The following is a 22,338-nucleotide window of genomic DNA, read 5'->3' on the forward strand; positions in this document are numbered from 1 at the left end:
AAAGCAATCCCTATTAAAATCCCAGCTGATGTCTTTGCAAATTTATTTGGAAAAGAAAAGGACCCAGTACAGACACAACAATACAGAAAAATAATCATAAAGTTGAAAGACTTAGACTTTCCAATATCAGAACTTATGGCAAAGCTACATTAATCAATACAGTGTGGTCTGGGCATAAAGACAGATGTATAGATCTGGAATAGAATTGAGTCCAGAAATAAACCCTTGAATTTATCATCAATTAATTTTTGAAACGGGTATGAAGACAATTCAATGGGGAAAGAATAGTCTTTTCAACAAATGGTACTGGAACAACATGATAGTCACATGCAAAAGAGTGAAATTGAACCTATTAAAATTAATAAAGGGAAACTTCATTTAAAATGGAATCAGGAAGCCCTGTAGGGGGAGTTCTCACACACACACCTTCCATTGCAGCTTACTTTACAATTTGGGGCAGGAAGTGCAACCACTTTACTACTCCAGAAGGAAGAGGGAAGATTTTCTCCCTGCCCAGGAACAGCCCAGCCAATGAGAAGCCATCACCACCCTGAACTCTTACCTTCCTTCAATGAACTTTTATTTAGAACAGCCCCTCCCACCTCCCACCTTTAATCTATAAAGGCAAGCTCTCCTGCTTTGTTCTCTGGACTTGCTTATGGTTCACCATAGTTTGCATTTCCTGAACTGCAATTCCTCTGCTATTCCTGAATAAACTCTTTTTGCTGGTAAAATAACTTGCTAACTTATTTTAAAGTTGACAGACCTCTACCTCACACCATATACAAAGTTACTCCAACTGGATCATAGACCTCAATGCAAAAGAAAGCAAAATCTAAAAACTCTCAGAAGAAGACACTAGAGTAAATCTTCATGAGCTTGGGTCAAGCAAGCTTTCTTAGATATAACACCTGAAGCACAGATGGCAAAAATAGATAAATAAAACCACATCAAAATTAAAATCTAAACTTCTTTGCTGCAAATGATACCATCAAGAAATAAAAAGATATCCCACAGAATGGGAGAAAATATTTGCAAATCATATATCTGATAAGAGACTTACATACAGAATATATAAAGTTTATACAATTCAATAATAAAAAGACAAATAATACAATTAAAAATGGGTAAAGAATTTGAATAGACATCTAAAAAAAGTATACAAATGGCTAACACACATATGAAAAGATCATAAATGTTATTAATGGTCAGAGAAATACAAATCAAAACCACAATGAGATATTACTTCATGCTGACTAGGATGGATGTAATATAAAAGACTGACACTAACAAATGTTGATGAGGAAGTGGAGAAATTGAAACCCTCATGCATTGTTGGGTGAGAATGTAAAATGGTACCCCTACTGCGGAAAACAGTTGGTGGTTTCTTAAAAAGTTAACCATAGAGTTACCAAATGACCCAGCTATTCCACTCCTAGATGTATACCCAAGAGAAATGAAGACATATGTCCACCCAAAAACCTGTTCATGAATTTTCACAATAGCGTTATTCATAACAGCCAAAGTTTGAAAACAACCCAAATGTCCATCATGATGAATAGATTAAAAAAAGATGTTATATACACGTAATGGAATATTATTCAATGATAAGAAGCAATGAAAGACTGACACATGTTACAACATGGATGAACCTTGAAAACATTAGGCTAAGTGAAAGAAGTCAATCACAAAAGACCAAACATTGTATGACTCCACATATATGAAATGTTCAGAATATGCAAATCTGAGGAGACAAAAGAGTAGTGGTTGCTTAGGGTTTGAGGTATGGGCAGCATAAAAAATTAATTACTAAGGGAGTTTCTTTTAGGGGAGACAAAAATATTTTAAAATTAGTTGTGGTTTAGTCAGAATCCTGTGATTAAAAAACAGTGAGGGGGCCGGCCTGGTGGTGTCGTGGTTAAGTTCGCGCACTCCGCTGTGACGGCCTGGGGTGTGCGGGTTCAGATCCCGGGCATGCACTTACACACTGCTCAGCAAGCCATGCTGCAGCGGCGTCCCACGTACAAAATAGAGGAAGATGGGCACAGATGCTAGCTCAGGACAAATCTTCCTCAATAAAAAGAGGAAGATTGGCAACAGATGTTAGCTCAGGGCTAATCTTCCTCACCAAAAAGAAAAGAAAAAAAAAACACATTTAATTACACACTTTACACGGGTGAATTGGATAGTATACAAATTACATCTCAAAGCTATTTTTAAACGGAATAAGCTGCTGCTTCCAGAACTGGTTAAGGATCTTTGAGTAAAAGAGAGAGAGATCAACTCTGTCTAAACTAAGCAAAAAAAAATGTTGGAAAAAATTGGGGCATTTTACTGAAACGAAGAATAGAATGCATAACCAAGGCTTCACTGAGCAACCACAGCATCCCTGAACTCGTTTATGGACTCCACCTACGTTCATGCACAGCATAACGACGTTTCAGTCAATGAGGGACATATACGATGGCGGTCCCATAAGATGAGTACCACATAGCCTAGGTGTGTAGTAGGCTACACCATCTAGGGTTGTGTAAGTACACTCTACGATGTTTGCACAACAACGAAATCGCCTAATGACGCACTTCTCAGAACATATCCCAGTTGTTAATTAGCACATGACTGTATTTAAAAGAGAAAATAACTTGTCTAGGACAGCGTTGTCTTGAGTTTGCTGTCATATGTAGCTGAACCTAGCTCTAAGTAAACATGCATTTTATTAAATGAAGAAAACTCACTTCTCTTTTTAGCTTGCTAAGGGTTTTATCAGGAATAATTGTTAAATTTTACAAAATGCTTCTTACATATGGTTTTCTTTATTACCTTAACTTAGTGAATTTCTTAACGACTGTATTCTTGTCAAATCTGAATCCGTTGTTTATTTCTTCTTACTCTTCCTCATTGCGAAGCTTCCTCCTATTATTTCTATGATACCCTTGTTATGAGTTTATTTTCCTGGAACTTTATCTACCGGAATTTTTTGAGTCCTGCAATAAGGTCCAATCTTCCAGAGAGGATTTTCATTCGCCTCTGTCAACTAAAAAGCCAGGGCTACTTTACAATAAATTCTGAAGTTTGGGGTATTCAGCCATCCACTTTTTTTGAAATCCAGATCTATAGGCACATTAGGGACAGCTTACATTTAGATCTGCTTAGGGAAAAATATTCCCCCCTCCACCTACAACCAATGGTTGTAAATGGCATGTTTCACTGACGGTGTTAAAAAACAAAATTTAACCGAGTAAATTTGAAGCTCTAATTGGCTTTACTAAATGATTCATGGAACAAGCACTGTCCCATCTAGCAAGTAAAAGTGTGCTGCAAGGAGTTGTACAAAATGGAAGGTTTTTATAGGCAAAGGGAGGGTGAGGTAAGGAAGTTATTAGCAAAAGAAAAGAAAGGATTGTTTCAGGCCAGGACATCTTTTGAGAGGAAGGGAACAGTGGGAGTTTTATCACACAGATTACCTCACTAGTGCTGATCAGAAAATTTCAGATTGACTACTTAAAATCACATTCTTGGGAGATGTTTAAAACTGAAATTATATCTTGGTTTGCTGTCCTGGAGGCAAATTACTCCATTTTGGGCCTGTTATTTCTTTTCTAACAACAGCGTGAAATTTTTTATTTGTTTATTTATATATGAATATTTGTTTAGCTTTTCTATTTCATTAAGTTGACTTTATGCAGAAGTTTCCAATCTAATGGCTTATTGTGTTTGAGCCCTAGGCTTTGTCTTCTGTTCCTCGCAGAATAAAGACCCATTTGAAATGAAGCTCTGGGCGAACAGATATCGAGAGGCTTCTGTGTTCACTTACCCATCAGGATTTGTTCTGATCTCTTTTTGGTCTTCAGAATTTTCCACATTTTTTTGCCTTCTCCTCTGCTATGTTTGTAAAACGTGCTTTTAATGTTTATCCAACACCTTAAGAGATTTGTTCTTGCCCACTTTCTATTCATTTCCTAGACAATATAAATATTTTTCACTGGTTTTTGAACTTTATATAAAGCTCAACATTGTGATTGTAAGAATTCTGTTGCTGGTGGAGGTGTAGTTCATCCAGTTTCGTGGCTGTATAATAGTCCAATGTACAATTATATAAAAACATTTATTTTTTATATTGCACATGAATATTTTGATGTGGAGAGTTGTAGAGTATTTCAAAAAAAAGGTTGCTATGAAAAATTTTTTACACATATATCCTCCAGCATATGTGCATGCATTTCCTAAGTGGATATTCATAGGAGTTGAATTTTTAGATGTGTGTACATCTTCTGTGTTGGCAGATTGCTTACTGACGTGGATGTACCAATTTCTATTCCCACCAGCAGTGAATGAGAGTTTCTGTTGCTCCACATTTTCACCAGCATTTGATTGTGTCACAGATTTTTTAACGTTGCTAATTTGGGGGGTGTGTAATAATATCTCGTTATCGCTCTAACTGGCGTTCCCTGATTGGTAATGTGGTTGAGTATCTTTTCTTCCATTGTCTCCTCTGCTTTTTTTTCTTCTGTTAATTGCATGTTTCAGTATCTTGCCCATTTTTCTATTGGATTATCTGAGGTTTTTTTTTTCAACACAGGTTTTCTTTATCTCTTAAAACTCACTAGGAAGGACACAAACTAGGCTGGGTTGGAAAGTTTTCTTTTCCTCTAGATATGTATTAGCTGACACTTCTAGGAAATATGCACAAAGGGAAAAATAAGGAGCTATCTGAGGAGCACAAACAGGAAAATTCTCAAGGAAAAAGAAAATATTAAAATTACGATGTAAAGAAGATAGATGAAGAAGTGTTATCACATATCTGGCAGCTCACATGGAAAGAAAAAAATAAAAGAAGAGGAGAGGAAATCATGATTAAGACTCCCCTAGAATTAAAAAAGGAAAAAGATGATGTAAGCCTACGGAATGAAAGTTTTCCTCACAAAACAAATAGGATAGATAAGGGAAAAAAAAATACAGTTTTTTAAGATCAGAAGCAAAGAGACAGCAAAAGAAATCAAAAGAAACAAATTATCTATAAAGGAACACAAATTGACTCTGGATACAAGATGACAATGGGGCGATATTCTCAAAGTGCTGAAGGAAAAAATATTTGAACCTAAAATTCTAACGTCCATTTAAACTTTCTTTAGATGCGAAAACAAGATAAAGTGGGTCTTCAGACACACTAGACCCAATTTAAAAATGGTTTTCACGAAAAAAGTCAAAAGAATCCAGGAGGAAATACTATGGAATCTCTTATCATGGTGATATAGTTATTCATATTAAGTAAATTTAAGAGGCATTCATCAATAAGGAGAACAAAAATATAGATCTTTAAAGCATAGATGCATATCTGTGACTATATGTTAAATACATTAGACTGGCTGCCCATGGTGGAGGGAGGGGTCGGTGTAAGAATGGGAATGCAGAATGAAGAGGAAAAAAATACACAAAAATAAATAAAACAAGAACCAAGTTGCGTACACTGTTGAGGCTGATGTGCCATGATTTGTGTACCTGCAGTCCCCCCCCCCACCAAAAAACTGAAGCAAAAATGTTACAATAGAACCACAAACAGCAAACAAGGAGACTTTGAATTACACAGTTATAGTTAGAGAATTTGTCACATTATTTTCAGAAACAGATGAAGCTGAACCCAAAATAGGGAAAGACAGAAAAGACTTAACTAAATCAAGAATTATGAGTTAATAGATATAAACATGCATATAAACAATGCATGTTTTCCAAGCATTCAAAACCACCACAAAAATTTTGACTATATTGAAATTAACATTTCAGTTCAATAAAGAACGCCATATACAAAGTTAACCGTTCCAGACAGGAAATGGCATTTCGAATGTCTATGCCCAACAATTAATTAATATCAGGAACATAAAAGGTTCTGCTGGTAATATACAACAAACCGAAAATCTAACAGAAAAATGAGCAAAGGCCATAAATAGCCAACAAACAATAAAAGGAAATTCAAATGACTTAAAAATAGGAAAAGATGTACTCGGCCTCACAGATAATTAGAGAATAATTGAAACAATGGCATAGCACTTTCACCCTTAAGTTTGGCGAGAATATTATTGTTAAGTAATTCCAAAGATTATCAGATGTGGGAAAGCAGAATCCTTCATGCTCTGTTGAGAGGAGGCCAAACTGGTGAGCCATCTGAAGAGCACTGTGAAGCACTTCAGGGAAAGTATGCAGGCATGCGCACAATGAGTCAATAAGCCCCCCCTGAGTATATGAGTCAGAGAAACTATAAACAGATTCATTAGGGTACAGGGATGAGGCTGTTCCTCTCTGCACTGTTTAAGGTAAATGGGAGCTGAAGCAACTAAGGTGAACTTCACTTGGGAAACGGGAAAGTCAAAGATGATAGATATATAAAGTAGAAAATCATACAGGAGTCAAAAGCAATGTAATACGCGCACACACGCAGACAGACACCATTAGGGATATAATTCAAAATGCAGAACCGTAGCCTGCTTTCACCTGCTTCTGGTCTATCTCTCTCAATCCCCTCCTCTCAAAACTACTAGATCGGTTGGTCTAGAATTTCAGTTCTTGATTATTATGGGTTTTTTTTTTTTCTTTTTTTTAGAGTGGGGTTAATCACGAAAAAATTGTTCATCTTTTTTACTTACCTTTATTTTCCATATTTCCTTTGGATCTTGTGGCAAAAAGAGGTTGTGTAGATCAAAGTTACAAATGATGAGATTCTGGACTAAGAAAGTGGTATTGTAAGGACTAAAACCCCTCTCTGGCTGGTCATGGAATTTCAGGGTCGCTGGAGTATCAGAAATGAAACATTTCAAAGGATTATCAGTTCAGCATTATTTGACGCCTGTTCTGCCCAAACTAGCACATCATGAGGAGCAGCACAGATTGCTACCCTACACAGAAAATGAACAGAGCCATTCTCATGACCACCCCCATTCTTAGGTAAAACTAATCTTGCCCCACCCAGTATTGCCATAAAATACCAGGACCAGCTGCTTCTCATAACCAATGCTTCTTAGCATAGAACTTTTTTTTTTTTATTAATGTTTTAATGGTTTCTAACATTGTGAAATTTTGGGTTGTACATTTTTGTTTGTCCATCACCACATATATGACTCCCTTCACCCCTTGTGCCCACCCCCCACCCCCACTGCCCTCGTAACCACAGTCCAGTTTTCTCTGTCCATGTGTTGGTTTATATTCCACATATGAGTGAGATCATGCAGTGTTTGTCTTTCTCTTTCTGCCTTATTTCACTTAACATAATACGCTCCAGGCCCATCCATGTTGTTGCAAATGGGACGATTTTGTCTTTTTTTATGGCTGAGTAGTATTCCATTGTATATATATATACCACATTTTCTTAATCCAATAGTCAGTCGAGGGACACTTAGGTTGCTTCCACTTCTTGGCTATGGTGAATAATGCTGCAATGAACATAGGGGTGCATAAGCCTCTTTGGATTGTTGATTTCAGGTGCGTTGGATAGATTCCCAGTAGTGGGATGGCTGGATCATAGGGCATCTCTATTTTTAATTCTTTGAGGAATCTCCATACCGTTTTCCATAGAGGCTGCACCAATTTGCATTCCCACCAGCTGTGTATGAGGGTTCCTGTTTCTCCACATCCTCTCCAACATTTGTTGTTTTTTGTCTTGGTGATGATAGCCATTCTAACGGGCGTGAGGTGGTATCTTAGTGTTGTTTTGATTTGCATTTCCCTGATGATTAGTGATGTTGAGCATCTTTTCATGTTCCTGTTGGCCATCTGTATATCTTCCTTGGAGAAGTGTCTGTTCATTTCCTCTGCCCATTTTTTGATCGGGTTGTTTGTTTTTTTGTTGTTCAATTGTGTGAGTTCTTTATATATAGCATAGAACTTTTTAATGTGTGTCATTATGTAGTAGTAATCCTTTCAGAGCAGAAGATGAAGACTGTGAATGCAAGAGTCTGAGCATCTGCGTTAGTTTTGCCACGGTGAATCCAGCACCGAAGTCAGTAGTGCAGCTTTAACTAAACCAAAAATATTAACCAATTCAGTTGTTGCTGCTTTTAAAATTAGTTATTTGGTCACTTGTTCAGTCTGTATACTCTTCACGTGGGAATAGATGTTTTTGCCACACCCACCTGATTTAGCCACCTTTATCTCTTTTATTCTAGTACACATTATTAATCCCATCAACCAATCATCAACTGGAGGAGATAGAAATGGATAAGGCAAGTAAATATTGTTTTGATAGAGAAAGAAACATTTAATCTTGGTATTTACCAATTTAGGCATGGTAAATTTTAGCACGGTAAAAATAATTAAAAAATAAATTAGTGTACTATATGAGCATGCTAAGTGACAATTGTATGTGAACAGTTTTGCAGGCTGAGCTCTTTTATGGATCGCTATGTGGTTAAACCAGAAGCATCTTTGTACTTCAAGAGGGCTCCCCATCTTATCCCTGTTAATTCAAGAGTTCTGTCTTTGAGACTAGCATTCACACATTTTTTTAAAGGAAATTTACATATTCTGAAGCTGTAACACCTCCCAGCTTTTGTCCCACAACCACACACAGGCAATACTCTCAAAAACACCAAAATTCTGTTCCTTTGTGGAACATGTTGGACTGTATCCCTTGTCCAGTGTCACATTTCCCTTGTAATAGATTTAAAGCACAAACCCAGCTCATTCCAGGCAGTTCCCGGTATCATCACTGTCTAGGCATACAAGATTTGTGTCTGATCTCCCAGTTTTCTGGACGTGCAGTAACTTCCCTCCTTTCCCAAAACTGTTCTGGAAGAAACTTCCCTAAGTGAAGTAAATCACTTTCTTCTCAGTCTAAACTTCACACTCATCAAGTCTTAGAAGCCATCAGAAAACGTCACTGGAAATGTCCCAGTTGAAAACAATCACATTTTCTGACCCTGACTTCTCAGTATCTGGGTTGCCTTATCATCACTTCTCACATTCTAGGAATCCACAAATCACAATGAATCTGCTGCCTGCCTGGCTGACTCTTTACCAGCACATAGGTCACCAGCTTGGTCTCAGCAATGGTTACCACGTGTCAGTGGTGGTATAATGGCTCCCCTCAGCATCCACCAATTTGCCTATATCTCTCAAACAGTTGGAGTTTCCTTTTTTAATTAAAATGCCATAAATTCTCTCTATTCAACATTTTATGTCCAACCCTTTCTATCACACACGCACAGACACATAATCTAGAGAAATACGTGTGTACATACAAGTAAGTACGTAATCATGAGTGCATTTACATATTTATAGTCAAAAAAATCCTAAATCATTTAATTCAACTCTACTTATATTGTGTGTATATAACTTCCTCTATCACATTTCAGGCAAGAGATCATTAAATCTCTTCTTAAATATCCTCAAAGATATAGAATTGGTTATCATTCAAAATTCTGACAACTGCAACCCTATAGAGTTAATTCCCATAATAAATTACTCTTTCTCTATATAACATGTACCCATTGGTTCTAGTTTTCCCTTCCGGAACCACACAATGTATTTAATCCACCATATGATTAATGACATGCAGTTTTTCATGGCTACTTTTTATGCGCATTTTTGTTTCCAAGACAAACTAAGGACAAATTAAAAGAAAACATATTTAAACAAAAACTGGCCGGCCACCAAGCCAAGGTTCCTTGCTTTATGATTATTTGACTAATAATGATATGGGAATAAATTTGTGAAAAACTTATGATGGCACCAGTGGAACTATTTCTAGTACCAAAACAGCAGGAAGCCATTGAAAAGAGGATAAACATTCTAGCAGCTTCCTGAAAAATGTCTGAAAAAATGAAATCTAATAAGACAAATCCTTAAAAAGAAGAAAAACTTGAAAATAAAAGTTACTAACAGTAGGAAGCAACATGTAAAGACAGATGTGACTTCAGTTTTGCTTCAAAAGAGCATGTAAAAGTTACATAACTCCTTAGCTAACAAGAGGTCTAAGAAAGCTGGATTGAAAGCCGTGACAGAGGTTCTCACAAAATAAATTGCTAGATTATTCTTTTTCCCAAGAGAATGAGTAGTAGAAAGAAGAATATCATGTTTCCTTATATCACCTGGGGATACATATCTTAGTGACATTTTTAAAAAAGGTTTTGGTATAACATTTAAAAGAGGAACATTGTATCAAGGGTAGCAGCAGGGAATAGGGAGGTGAATTATAACTGCGACTCCATGACTTTTTCCAACTGGGGCTACTTTTACCTCAACTCTTAGTTATTCAAATAGACCTAATTGTGCTCTCAACTTTGAATTTTAGTGTACTAAAAAATGAACGAATAAAAGATGATTGGCGATGTCTTATGAAAAGAACAAAACTTAAAGGCTCAGAATAAAAATATATTTGGTCTGGCAACAACACAGTTGATAGAAAAAACCCCAAAGTATTATATAAATATTATTCCAACATCTCAGTGCTAGTTCTGTGGATGGATTGTTTTATTTTCTCTTTTCCTTCAATTCTTTACGGTTCCCTCCACCATCATCCTGGGCCAGGAAAGCTGATTTTGTCCCATAGAATAACCAAATCTACTCTGTCTATCAAGAGTCCCAGACATATATCTAACAATTCCAAGAACAATACTGTTTACCAATATTCAGATCTTTTAACTCATTTTAACTAACATTATTTGAGCAGCTATGTGCCAGACAATTTAATTGTTGCTGGAGATATGAAAATCAATAAATATGACCACTACCCAACAACAGGCAAATATTTATTCAAATAATTATCAAGACATTTAAAATTCATCAGACAATTTTACAATATTCTGCCTCATTTTAGTTCTGCAAACATACTGTGTGTGTATGTATGCGTGTGGGTACATGATCTCAAGACATATATGATCCTCAGCTCCACCATTTATGACTTGAGACTTGTTGTTATGTCTCCTTGAAACGCATTTCATTCTCTCTAAAACAGAATAGTCATGATTCGCCGTGAGTTGTTGGGGAAGCACGTGAGATAATCAATATACACATTGCCTAGGCCATAAGAAATACTCAATAAACATTAGTTATTATATTTTGACTATTATTAAATAGAGTTATTTAAATGAATAAAATGTTCTGGAATCATATAATTTTAGAGTTCACATATTTCAACAGTTTCTTCATAGTGTTCAGATAAACTGGTTACTCTAGGCAACGAATCATTGACAACTCCAAAAACATAACCCAGGATTCTTTATCTCAAGATCTTTTTATTTATATTTTTATTTAGTCCTTTTACTTAAACCTTACATCCTTACCTCTTCCTTCTCTAGGGTACTTGTATATTTTAAAGTAGATTATCTACAACTTAGGCTACATAGATAAATTGTTCAACTTTTTATAAACATTTTTAGCAGAAGCAGGACAAGAATTCAGATCGTGACTCCTCATTAACTGCTTTTTTGTAGATACTACAGGCTCTAAGTAACCACCTACCTACCGAAGTAAGTACATATATATATACACACTACCATAGCAATGAGAACTGTGTTGCGGTGTGAATAGAATTTATGTTAAGATTTCTAAAAACATACACACTTTTGTTTTCCAGTTATTGTGGCAAAGACAAGGACATAAAACGTCATTGCCTATTAGTGACTTTTACTTAATACATGAAGGAAATGTCTCTTCTCCAGGGTGAGTATTTCACTATCATTACCAATATGGGTAAAATTATCACACTTTCCCTTAGGTGTGACCATTCCGAGGTAATATTCTAACGGCGCCATATATTCTTGTAAGATATACGCTTTCAGGAAAAAAGTACTGTGGCAACCTGGAGAAAGATTGCCTGGGAACGTTAGGTCAAGAGAAGATCGTGACGCTCGAGCAGCAAGAAGCCAGCACTGGCGGGGCCTTCCTGAAACCCTCAGTCGCCTTCACCACACACGTGAAATGGGTTTTTGCTCTTAAGCAAGCCCCCTACTTCCCCCTCCTCTCGATCACATCGCCAGAGCTTTGCTTCAGACGCTCGTCACATCCTGGTTAGCGTATTACAGGCATCAACCTACTTCGGTCTCTCCACCCGGCAGGCCAGCCTTCATCATTTTGTCTCCGCAACACGATGTTTAAAACCCCCAAATCAAGTCACTCTGCTCCCCACTGGCCTCTCCTTTATTCTCCAGCCGCTCAGCTCTGCTTTCTCAAACAAATATCTATTCTTTTACTTTGTGTGTGTTTTAAAGATCACTGTCTATGATCTTCTCAAGAAGAAAAAAATATCATCCTCTTTCCCTACTCCTTTAATCCAGTTGCATTGTACCTGTCTTCTCCACCAAAGTTCCTCGAGGACTGTAGGTCAACCTTGTATCCTCCTCTACATCCCAAACTGTGGCATAGTACCTGACACGCAATGTGCACTCAGGGAATGCTTGTTGAATGAATGATCGAATTGAATAATATGCTATATTTTGTATACTACAGAATAAAACTGTTATAACGTGCGCTAAGTATATGAGTATTAAATATGAGGTTTTTTCTGGATGAGTTGGTGTATTATCTTCTCTCTTCAAACTGTGATATGACTGTGGAACTATGTGCATAATGACTCAGAAATAATGGAAAGTAGCAAGAGAGGACAATTGCTCCTGCCTTGGGTTAGACTGAAGCATAGATGACTGTCTAGATTCTTTTATCTAAGGATCATTTGAAAGGAAAGTAATATGTAATTTTTAAATTAATTCTATATTTTTTTAATATTCAGAGGAGAAACTAGCCTCTTAAAAAATAAAAAGCATTACCTATCAGAAACCAAACAATAACAACAAAAAATGGGAAATATAAAACTTCAGTAAAGCATGGCTTTCACCCCTGAATGCTACTTAATAAATGCTGCCTAAGATCTTAGTTATCAATTATCTTTGCTTCAGTCTCCATTGGTTCATTCCTTTATTCAATAAACATCTATTAAAAGATAAGAGTGGAAATTTGGTAAGAGCTTAAGTTCAAGCTTGTAGTTTGCATCTCACTTCCCACCCTCTCACTTAAGGCGAGACTCAAGGTGTCATAATTCCAACACATGAAGTATTTCTCAAAAAGAGTGGGTCAGGGGCAGGAGGGAGAGAGGAGCTAGTCACTTGACCTAAGATCTTAGAGTAAGGATGTCAGTAACAGAAAAAAACAGACCAGGAAGGGAAGATGGCAGAATGCTAGAAATAACTAACCCACTTCATAAATACTTGCAAAATGTATGAATTAACTCTGAACTTGAAGCTTCCACACACATAACCTCAGGGGGGGAAAAAGTCATGAGAATGGTACCAAGGAAAATACGACATTTTTCACTATCATAGGCAAGAACTGACTTCTCAGCCACTAGAACTGTCCAAAGAATAGAGAAGATCCTGGATGAAAAATGTGAGAGAGGACTCCACTTAGAAAACCCAAGTCAGCCCACCAAAGACCCTATCCTCTTCAAAGATAAATCTGCACATTTCAACTTTTCATTCATGCAACATTTTTAAAAATAATTTTATTATGTACCAATCACTATATTCACCAGAAGGGATACAAATATTCACAACAGACATAACTTTTGCCCTCATGATGCTTACAGTAGAGTAATGGAAAAATATAAATTCATCAGTTAGCCAAAAACAAATATAAGATTACATTCTATTGTTGTTAATTGAACACATATTTAGTGAAGATACAATCAGCAGTTTGATGGATCAAACATAGAAAGTGGACTGAGTTAAATAGAGAAAACTTTTCATTTATTTAAAAGGATTAGTTAAATGTCTACTATATGTCAGGCACATCAATGGATCTGGTGGAAAGAGAAAAAGAGTATGTGTAAAACATAGTCCCTAGTCCTTCAAGAAGCATATGGCTTAACGGGGGAAACAAGTATGTAATCAAATAGATACCAACACACACATATACAATATGATGTAGCAGTAGAAATACATAATAATCATTTGTACATATATCTATTATATGCACATATAATCAGAACACAGAGAAGGAAATGATTATTACTTTAAGATACTATTATTTTGACATGTTTAAATTCACTATGAGAGAAAGCTGATACTAGCTCCGACCCTGCCAAACCTTCTGGGCTGCGTGCATTTCTTATTCTTACCTTCGTCCCTCACTGTAACCTCAGTCCTTCCCACTAATCCAGTTTTGACAAAAGTATATAATCTCACCTCAAACCAGATAATTCTCCATCTGAGACCAAACCCTAATCCTTAGCCCTGCCAAAAAATTAATCCGATTTAACCTCCACTAATTTGGCCATCCCTTTTACATCAGTCCCACCAGTACCCAGTGCTACCACTTCTGTATACTAAACCAAAGTCCTATAAACCTGTCCTCTCCTGCTGTAGTTAGCTTTTGGAAATGTACGTTGAGTCCATTCATTACACAAATACTCATGGAGTACCTACAATCAATTGAGCTTGGAAAGTAGTACAAAGGTGAGCAAAATAAAACTCCTATCCTCAATAATTTTCCATTCTAGTGAAACAGACTCTCAAAAAGGGTTAATTTCAGTAGCGCGTTAAAAGCATATAACATTGATAATATACAAGGATAGAAAGGAGTACCTAACTCAAATTAGGAGAGATGAGGAGACAGGAAGACCTTCATCAATGGGGTGACCATGAGTCCCATATTGTCCTGAGCAGTGCTGGTTTACACTTGTCTTGACATAGCTTTTTAATAGTGTCTCATTTCACTTTAAAACGTTTCCTGCCTCAGATGAAAATCAATATTCATAAAGTGGTTATACCTTAGTTAATGTTATAAAGAAAAATGGGGTGAAACCAAGTGAAGTCAGAGAAGGATTCCAAAGATGTGTAAATGTGTACCATGTGTAAATCATGGAGGTAGGGAAGTGTGAAACGAGTAGTTGCAAGAAAATCAATGTGACTAGAATGTGGCATTCAAAGATTGGCAGCGTGTGAAGCCAGCAGGTAAAAAGGAACTACCTAAAAGGGAACTGAGCCTGATCCTTCAAGTAATGGGGAGGCTTGAAGGGTTTCAAACAGACAAATGATGAGGTGAGATGCGACACCATTTGCACTTCGAAAACTCAGTCTGTTGCACAAACAGAGGAGGATTGAAGTGGTGATTTTGAAGCAACGTGATGCAGAATAACCATTAACATATAGGTTTTGGAATCAGATCAATCCAGGTTTAAATTACCCTCTGATTTAAATCCTGATATTGCCACTTAGTAGCTTTGTTAACAAGCACAGACTCCAGCATCAGACAGTCTGGTCTGAAATTTAGTTCAGATACTTAGCAACTCTATGACCTTTAGGAAGCTACTTAACCTTACTGTGCCTCAGTTTCATTACCTACATAATAAGGAAAATAATGCTTCTTACCTCACAGTATTTTAATTAAGGTTAAATATGTTAATACAGATACTTTCCTTAGAACAGCGCCTGAAACAGGGTAACCAACTTCTGTTCACATATATTTTGCTCAAGACTTATTCACAATGAAATATGTATTTGTTGAAAAATTTTATGACTATTGTAAGTTAAAAGTTTGATGACATAATATTTATAGAGGATCTAAGACATAGCTTAGTAGCAAAAAGAAAAGAAAAATTAGTTACTGTTCCAATGCCCAAGAGGAGCTCTGCTCTACCTACAACAAAAGGATGGATGGCAAAGATACTCTTTTAGATGTCAGAAGCATTTTTCCATTTTGTTAGCATGATCCCCTCAAAGAAAAACGTCTTGAAGAATTACAAGAAGAGATCTTCACTGAAATGATGTCTTCAGAATTACATAGAGCAAATTATCTCCAGCCTGTTAGTTAATAGCAACAACAAGATGTTAGAATGTACTTACCACATATGTGTCATGAGTGGCACATTATGACTTTTCCAAATTTGTTTCAAATTTTGCAAATTTTTAAGTACTGGGTTATTTTTGATCTCAGAGCAATTAAATTACATAAATATACATCCTTATATTTAAAGTAGCTGCTTGAGAAATTATAAATTTAAGTGCAAATGCACATATACATTGGATACTGTTGGTGCCCCACACCACACACTGTAGGACCAGCTCTACCTTCAGCTATAGCTGTGATGGACAGTTCTTGCACATACTGTAGGCTCCCCTCCTCAAGCTCCCAAAGTGTCCTACTCTAAAGGCACAGTCCATAAGTGCGGTAAATATACATCTCCAGGAGCAACCTTCAGTCAGTGAAAGATGGGTGTCAGTAGGGGGATGTCCCAGCCTCATATTCATTGGAGGGACTGTTCTGAGATTCATTCTACATAGTTCCCCAAAGGGTCCCCAGTAAGACTGAGCCCAGTTGCCTAGAGTTATAACCAGTTCAAGAACCCACTTTTGATTGGGTTTCCCTCCATCCCTGTCTCACTCCCCCCACTGTTTCACTCCAGCATTCTGAGATCACCACCCAAATAAATACTCTGTGCCTAAATCAAAATCTAAGAATCTTCTTTTGGGAGAACTCAATCTATGACAAGGATCCTATTACTTTAAATGTTCAATCTGATCATCTTTGTAATTCTTGATAAGTTGAGGGGATAATCACATCAGTTGGTCTCCATGTTAATAATTCTAAACTGTTTTCAATGTTATGGCTTCCTTCTGTTATCCCCAGAATCATACTGCTAATATGAAGATAATTGCCTGTATCTTACTATTTCTATCACCATACCTGACTCATCATTATTAGAAAGAGAAGAATCTTTTGTAACATCTATTTAAATGTTCTATTGTAGAAAAGGGGTTACTATTAATGACACTGGAATAATTTTCAAATTTCAAAGGAAATGTATCTCAACAACAAAAAAATACTTCATGTTGGAAATATGAACTCTTCACTTTGCACGGCCCTTACTCCATATCCATACAGTTCACACAATATTTTGCTCAAGATTTATTCAGCAAAATAGATATTTCTTGAAAAATATTGTTCACTTTCTTTCCCTGCCAGATTGTCTGTTGACATGCCAGTGAATTGTTTATAAAATGAATGCTGTATCTTCCTTTCAGCTGACAGGTCTCTGTGGTTTGCTGTTTATTAGTTTTGTTTGTTGTGATTTAAAATGCACGAGCTATTTTTCCCCAGTGTTGTGGTCATTTTTTTTCCTTAGTGAACTAGAAGAAGATAAACAGAATGTTCTTATTTACAAGTAACTACTATGTCCTTCAAACCCACTTTGAATTTCCATTAATCCCTCCCTCCATGCCTCAAATCTTAAAAATATAAAAGAATCTAATGCACAACTTGAGAAGTTTTTATAAGCTCTTTGTGTTGGAGTTGTAAAATATAGAAATTTATTTCTAGGGTCAGAAAAGTCATGTCATTGAAATCTCTTGAAACTGTTGGCATTGAAATCCCGAGAGCAAGACTAATGATATATTCAAAGCAATTATTTTTGGAAAAAAACAAATTTTTGTCATTTATCTCTCCATCCGTCCATCTAACCATTCATCAAACTTGTAATAAATATCGAATAGGCCGGGCTTTGTGCTCAATGCCAGAAATAGCAGAAATGAATAGCTCAGTCCCTGACTTGAATAAGCTCAATCTAGTTGAATAAACAAACATGTAAAAGATGATTGAATTTTAATGTGAGAGGTGCTATAATAGAGGTATTTTCTAGAAGCTGAGGGCATGTGGGAGCATAGAGAAGAATCTAATTCTCTCAGGGAAGCCTCATTGAAGATGTTATGCTTGAGATGAGTCTTGAAGGATGAGGTAGGCATACAAGAGTAGGTGGGCATTTCAGGCACGTGCAAAGAACAATGTATAACATACAGTTTTTATTTTTATGTTGTGTTGTTTTGTTCACATTTTGTTGGAGAATACAAATCTTTGTCCTAGTACAAAAAAAAGAGTAGGAAAGAATCCATGCTGGCACAGAAGGCAGAGGTCTGCCTTAAAGGAATTTGGATTTCACATCATAAGTAATTGGAGTCCTTAAATAAATTTGAGCATTTTAGCAATATTTGTGTTTAAAGACCTGTGTTAGAAAAAAATAATCTGAAGTCACTGTGGAGAATGAATGATAGGAAGTAGCGTTGGAAGGGAGAGGAGATGTGGGAATAGTTTGGCTTCTGATCATCTTCCCATTATCATTGGCATAAATGTCACCATGTGAGAGGGCTTCCTTGACTACTATCTGAAGTAAGTCCCTGGCACAGTGACTAGCTCATAATAGGTTCTCTGTAATGATTTTAAGAATATATAAATAGGTAAAAAGAAACACAATAAAGGATGCAAAAAGTAATAAAGACTTGAAAAGTGGAGGTCAGAATGGAATGGAATAAGAAGACATTTAAAAAATATCTTCAATACAAAATAATATGGTTTGGTCATAAATCTGAAGAAAGTAAGTTGTGATCATTTTTGAATTTTTTTTAAAAAAGTAAAAGTTGAAGTCAAAAAAAAAAAGAAAATTGAGACATTGACAAGACCCTGAATTTACTAGTTGAGAAACTGGTTTGATGATATTGCTAATAACATGTCAGAAGTAGCAGATTCAGAGATTGTTGTTGGATGCAGTGGACATGTTGTACGGAGTAAACGGGGAACGTTTTTGAATAGAGAATGCTATAAATAAGCCTTCTCTTGGTTTGTAACCTGGTGAGTTTTAGATACCTCCCAGGACATTCAGGCAGACATCTCCAGTAAAATAGCTGTAAAAAAGCTGGTAATAGACAGGTAGGTAGGTAGGTAGATAGAAAGATAGACGATAGATGATAGGAGACAGAGAATTACAGTTTAGAAAATAGACTGGGCAGGATTCACAGGCGTGATAAATGTTAGTGTTTTGTGATGATAGCTGAATGATTGTTGTGGATAAGTTTTCCTCAAAAAAGGATATACAGTAAGAAGATAATCAAAGGTATAAGAAGATCTAGCAATACAGACAATAAAAAAGTGGGAAAAGAACCAAAATTGAGAGTTCAAAAAGAAGTTCTAAACAAAATGTTGTCAAGTGTGACAAATGCTAAAGAGATCGTGTAAGGTATGAATAATGGAAGATTTCCAGTTTGTAAATTCATATATTTTCTGTAGCAATAGATAAATTATGTAACAATATTCATGCTTTCCAGATGAAATTTAAAAATTCTAAAATTCAGTAGCATGAAAGACAAAATGTTTTCAGTGCTACCATAGACATGGTAATATGTTGTAGTAAGTCACAGCTCCCATAAGCTAAGATAATAACCTAGCATGTTTTGAATAGCAAAAATGAAATTCCAAGGGTGAACTGGCCACTGTTTGTATACTTACACATCCTTTTTTTCCTAATGTATTTCTAAACAGAATACATCTAGTTTGTATTGCTGATCTTTTTATTTAGTGTACGAAGTCTCAGAATTATTCCCAAGCACATAGTGATAAATGACTTAGAACTTCAAAGTGAAGCAATATTCTTCTACTCTCAAAGCTAATAATCATCCAGCATCCCATTAACTAGAATTAATTTTTGTCTGACCAAGGGAGCAGAGATATAGTGAATAACATGGCCCTTTGCCTAGGATATATGTATTTATTATTATATATAAAATATAATACTTATTAGACTATATTTATATATATTAGAATTATTTTATTATATATACTAAAATAATTATGTAAGTTGTAAGCTACTTTCGTATTTCAGATATATATTATATTCAAGTGTTTCCTTTAAAAAATTATATAAATAAGAAATATATTTGTTTACCCATCGAAAAGAAACACAGAACCTAATTGAAATAATTTCTGTTAATGAAATATTTTAATATACATAAGCATTATAAAATTGGAACTATTTCCTCAAAGGAAGATCTTATACCATTATAAAAATAATACATAAGTATTACACACAATAACTATTTTTAATTATCTTTAGAGAAAAACAATTTTTTACCATTATATCTTTGTGTTCTCATTGCTTATGACATCATAGGTTTCAATCAATATTTGATAATGATAATGATCGTACCAATGGTATAAACCAAATAACCCATATTACTTTGATCACACAGTTATTTCTCTGTCATTATCTTGCTATTATAGTAATTACTATTCATTGAGCACTTAACACGGGATATACTCTGTTCTAAATGTCAATCCTGTGTTATCTCAACTAATAGTTTCAACCATTGTCCTCTTGAGGTAACTGTGGTTAAATATTCAGTTAAAGGGGGTGCAGCTAGCAAGTGGTACAGCTGGTTTTAAACTGAAGTCTTTTTAAACTTGTGGTCTTAATCACTATGCTAAAATGAGCTAATTCAGAATATACTTAACCAATCCATCTATTTGTTAAAAAAAAGTCATACTTTCACATCCAATCTAAGATGGAAGGCTGGAAACATGTATTTGCCTTTTATCCACCCCTACAACTACTCTTGGAAGATTTTGAAATACAAAATAAATAATTTCCTACCAAAGAAAAGAATGAGAGGTGCATCAGAGAATACAAGAGATTAGAACAAACTTTTCAAAGATGAAGGTATATGTGAGCAGATTGACAGATGACACAGAGGTGAAAAAACTACAGGCCATAATATACCATAAAAATACTGCTGAGTAGTTGTGAAAATATTCACTTGAAAGCAACCTGGGGAGGATTTGGGCTCAAAGTCAACTGATGCAACAAAGAACCAAAGTGAGAAATAACACTGAAAACAGGAAAATTCATTAAAAATATTATATAAAATAAATTTACCAGTCAGCAACCTAATTTCTCTTCCAGAGCCTCTGCATAGACAGCCAGGCTTTCCCCCAGGCATGACACTTGATAACATACTCTAAAAAAAATTGAAATCATCTGTTTAGAGAAAGTCGAAGTATGACTCTGAAGTGAGTACCCTCCAAAAATTCTTATTCTTACATTTTGGCCCACAGTTGATCAGATAGCTCTCTACCTGTGCTCCTCAAGGTCTATCAGTAAAATGCCCCATCTAGTCCCATACCTTGCCCCAAGTTGAAATTCTCAACCACCTAAAGAAACAGACCTATTTAAAAAGAGTCAAAGGAAACCCACTACATTCTCTCAATAACACTGTCCTCAATATGAACATATAACGAAGAATCACTATATATAATTCCAGAAACATAAAAGCTAAAATTCAAAATAAACATAGTAAAAGTGACCACCAGAGAAAACAGGTAATTCAGAACACAGAAACCAACTTTTAAAAATCTTTAATTATGTAATAGTGAGTTCAAGAATATATTACACCATAAAACAATATCAGAATACCATTGCTTAAAAATTAAACAAGAAAAACCTCTTAGAAAAAAAAATTAAATTTCTCCAAAAGAGAATGAAATTGAAAAGAAAACAAAATCTCCTAAAATATAGAAGAAAAAGACAAAAAGATGGGAAATATGAAAGAAAACATAAACAGTACGGAAGAGCATTCTACAAAATCCAACATGCGACAGTGGAAGGGAACAGAGAAAAATTAAGGGAGAGTGGACATGGTAGCCCCAGAATTCCAAATTTGACCCCGAAAATGGTAAATACGACAAGATATAATGAGATGTCACACCTGTGACTATGTTACGTTCCATGGCAAAAGGGATTTTACAGACGTAAGTAAGGTTGTCAATCAGGAGAGTTTAAGTTAATCTGGGTGGGCTTAATCTAACCATATGAGCCTTCTAAAAGCATAGGATTTTCTCTGGCTGGTAGCAGAAGAAAAAGTCGAGATTTGAAGCATAAAGGGAATTCAACATGTCATTGCTGGCTTTTAAGATGGAGTGGGGCCATGTGCCGAGGAATACGGGCTACTTTTAGGAGCTGAGAGTGGTCCCCGGATGAGAGTCAGCAAGGTAACAGGAGACTCAGTTCTACAGTCACACGACAATGAATTCTGCCGTCAACCAGAATGAGCAAGGAAACAGATTCTCCCCTCCAGCCTAAAAGGAACATAGCCCTACTAACGCCTTGATTTCAGCTGTGTGAGACCCTAATCCAAGAACCCAGCTGAACCCACCTGAACTTCTGACGTAAAGAACTGAGAAATTGTAAATAGGCATTAGTCTGTCGTAATTTGTTACATAGCAACAGAAAACTAATGAGGAGGGAATGATGATAATGATGAGTGCTGATGAGGACTATGAAAGGGAATCCCACAGATTTGAACCGGCCATGGTTTTTAGATTGAAATTGCCTTTCTGGTGTTCAACAAAAAAGAACTACAACTGGATAAAATAGTGCAAAACTTCAGAATGCCAATTACAAAGAGAAGATACTAAAGTCTTCCAGTGGGAGAAGTAAACGCTACTTAACAGAAATATTAAAAATGAACTGGTATCAGAGGCAGTCGACCAATGTCTCTGGTTTTTAATCTAGACATTCTACTTTGAATCCATGGCCAC

At 35.9% G+C, this 22,338-nt stretch overlaps 1 long non-coding RNA gene across 3 annotated transcripts in view; it reads right to left on the reverse strand.

Moving 5' to 3' along the window:
- LOC131402649 (uncharacterized) overlaps positions 1-22,338 on the reverse strand; it is a 50,291-nt gene that overhangs the window by 12,603 nt on the left and 15,350 nt on the right. For 2 of the 3 annotated variants that reach the window (XR_009218859.1, XR_009218855.1), the window contains exons 3-4: positions 20,678-20,759; positions 15,619-15,782 (exon numbers count right to left, since the gene is read on the reverse strand). This is a non-coding gene — a long non-coding RNA (uncharacterized LOC131402649). The remainder of the gene's footprint in view (positions 1-15,618; positions 15,783-20,677; positions 20,760-22,338) is intronic. The other variant, XR_009218857.1, reaches the window with a different exon arrangement.

This window comes from Diceros bicornis, unplaced genomic scaffold, assembly GCF_020826845.1.
Source record: "Diceros bicornis minor isolate mBicDic1 unplaced genomic scaffold, mDicBic1.mat.cur scaffold_200_ctg1, whole genome shotgun sequence".
Lineage (NCBI taxonomy): Eukaryota > Metazoa > Chordata > Mammalia > Perissodactyla > Rhinocerotidae > Diceros > Diceros bicornis.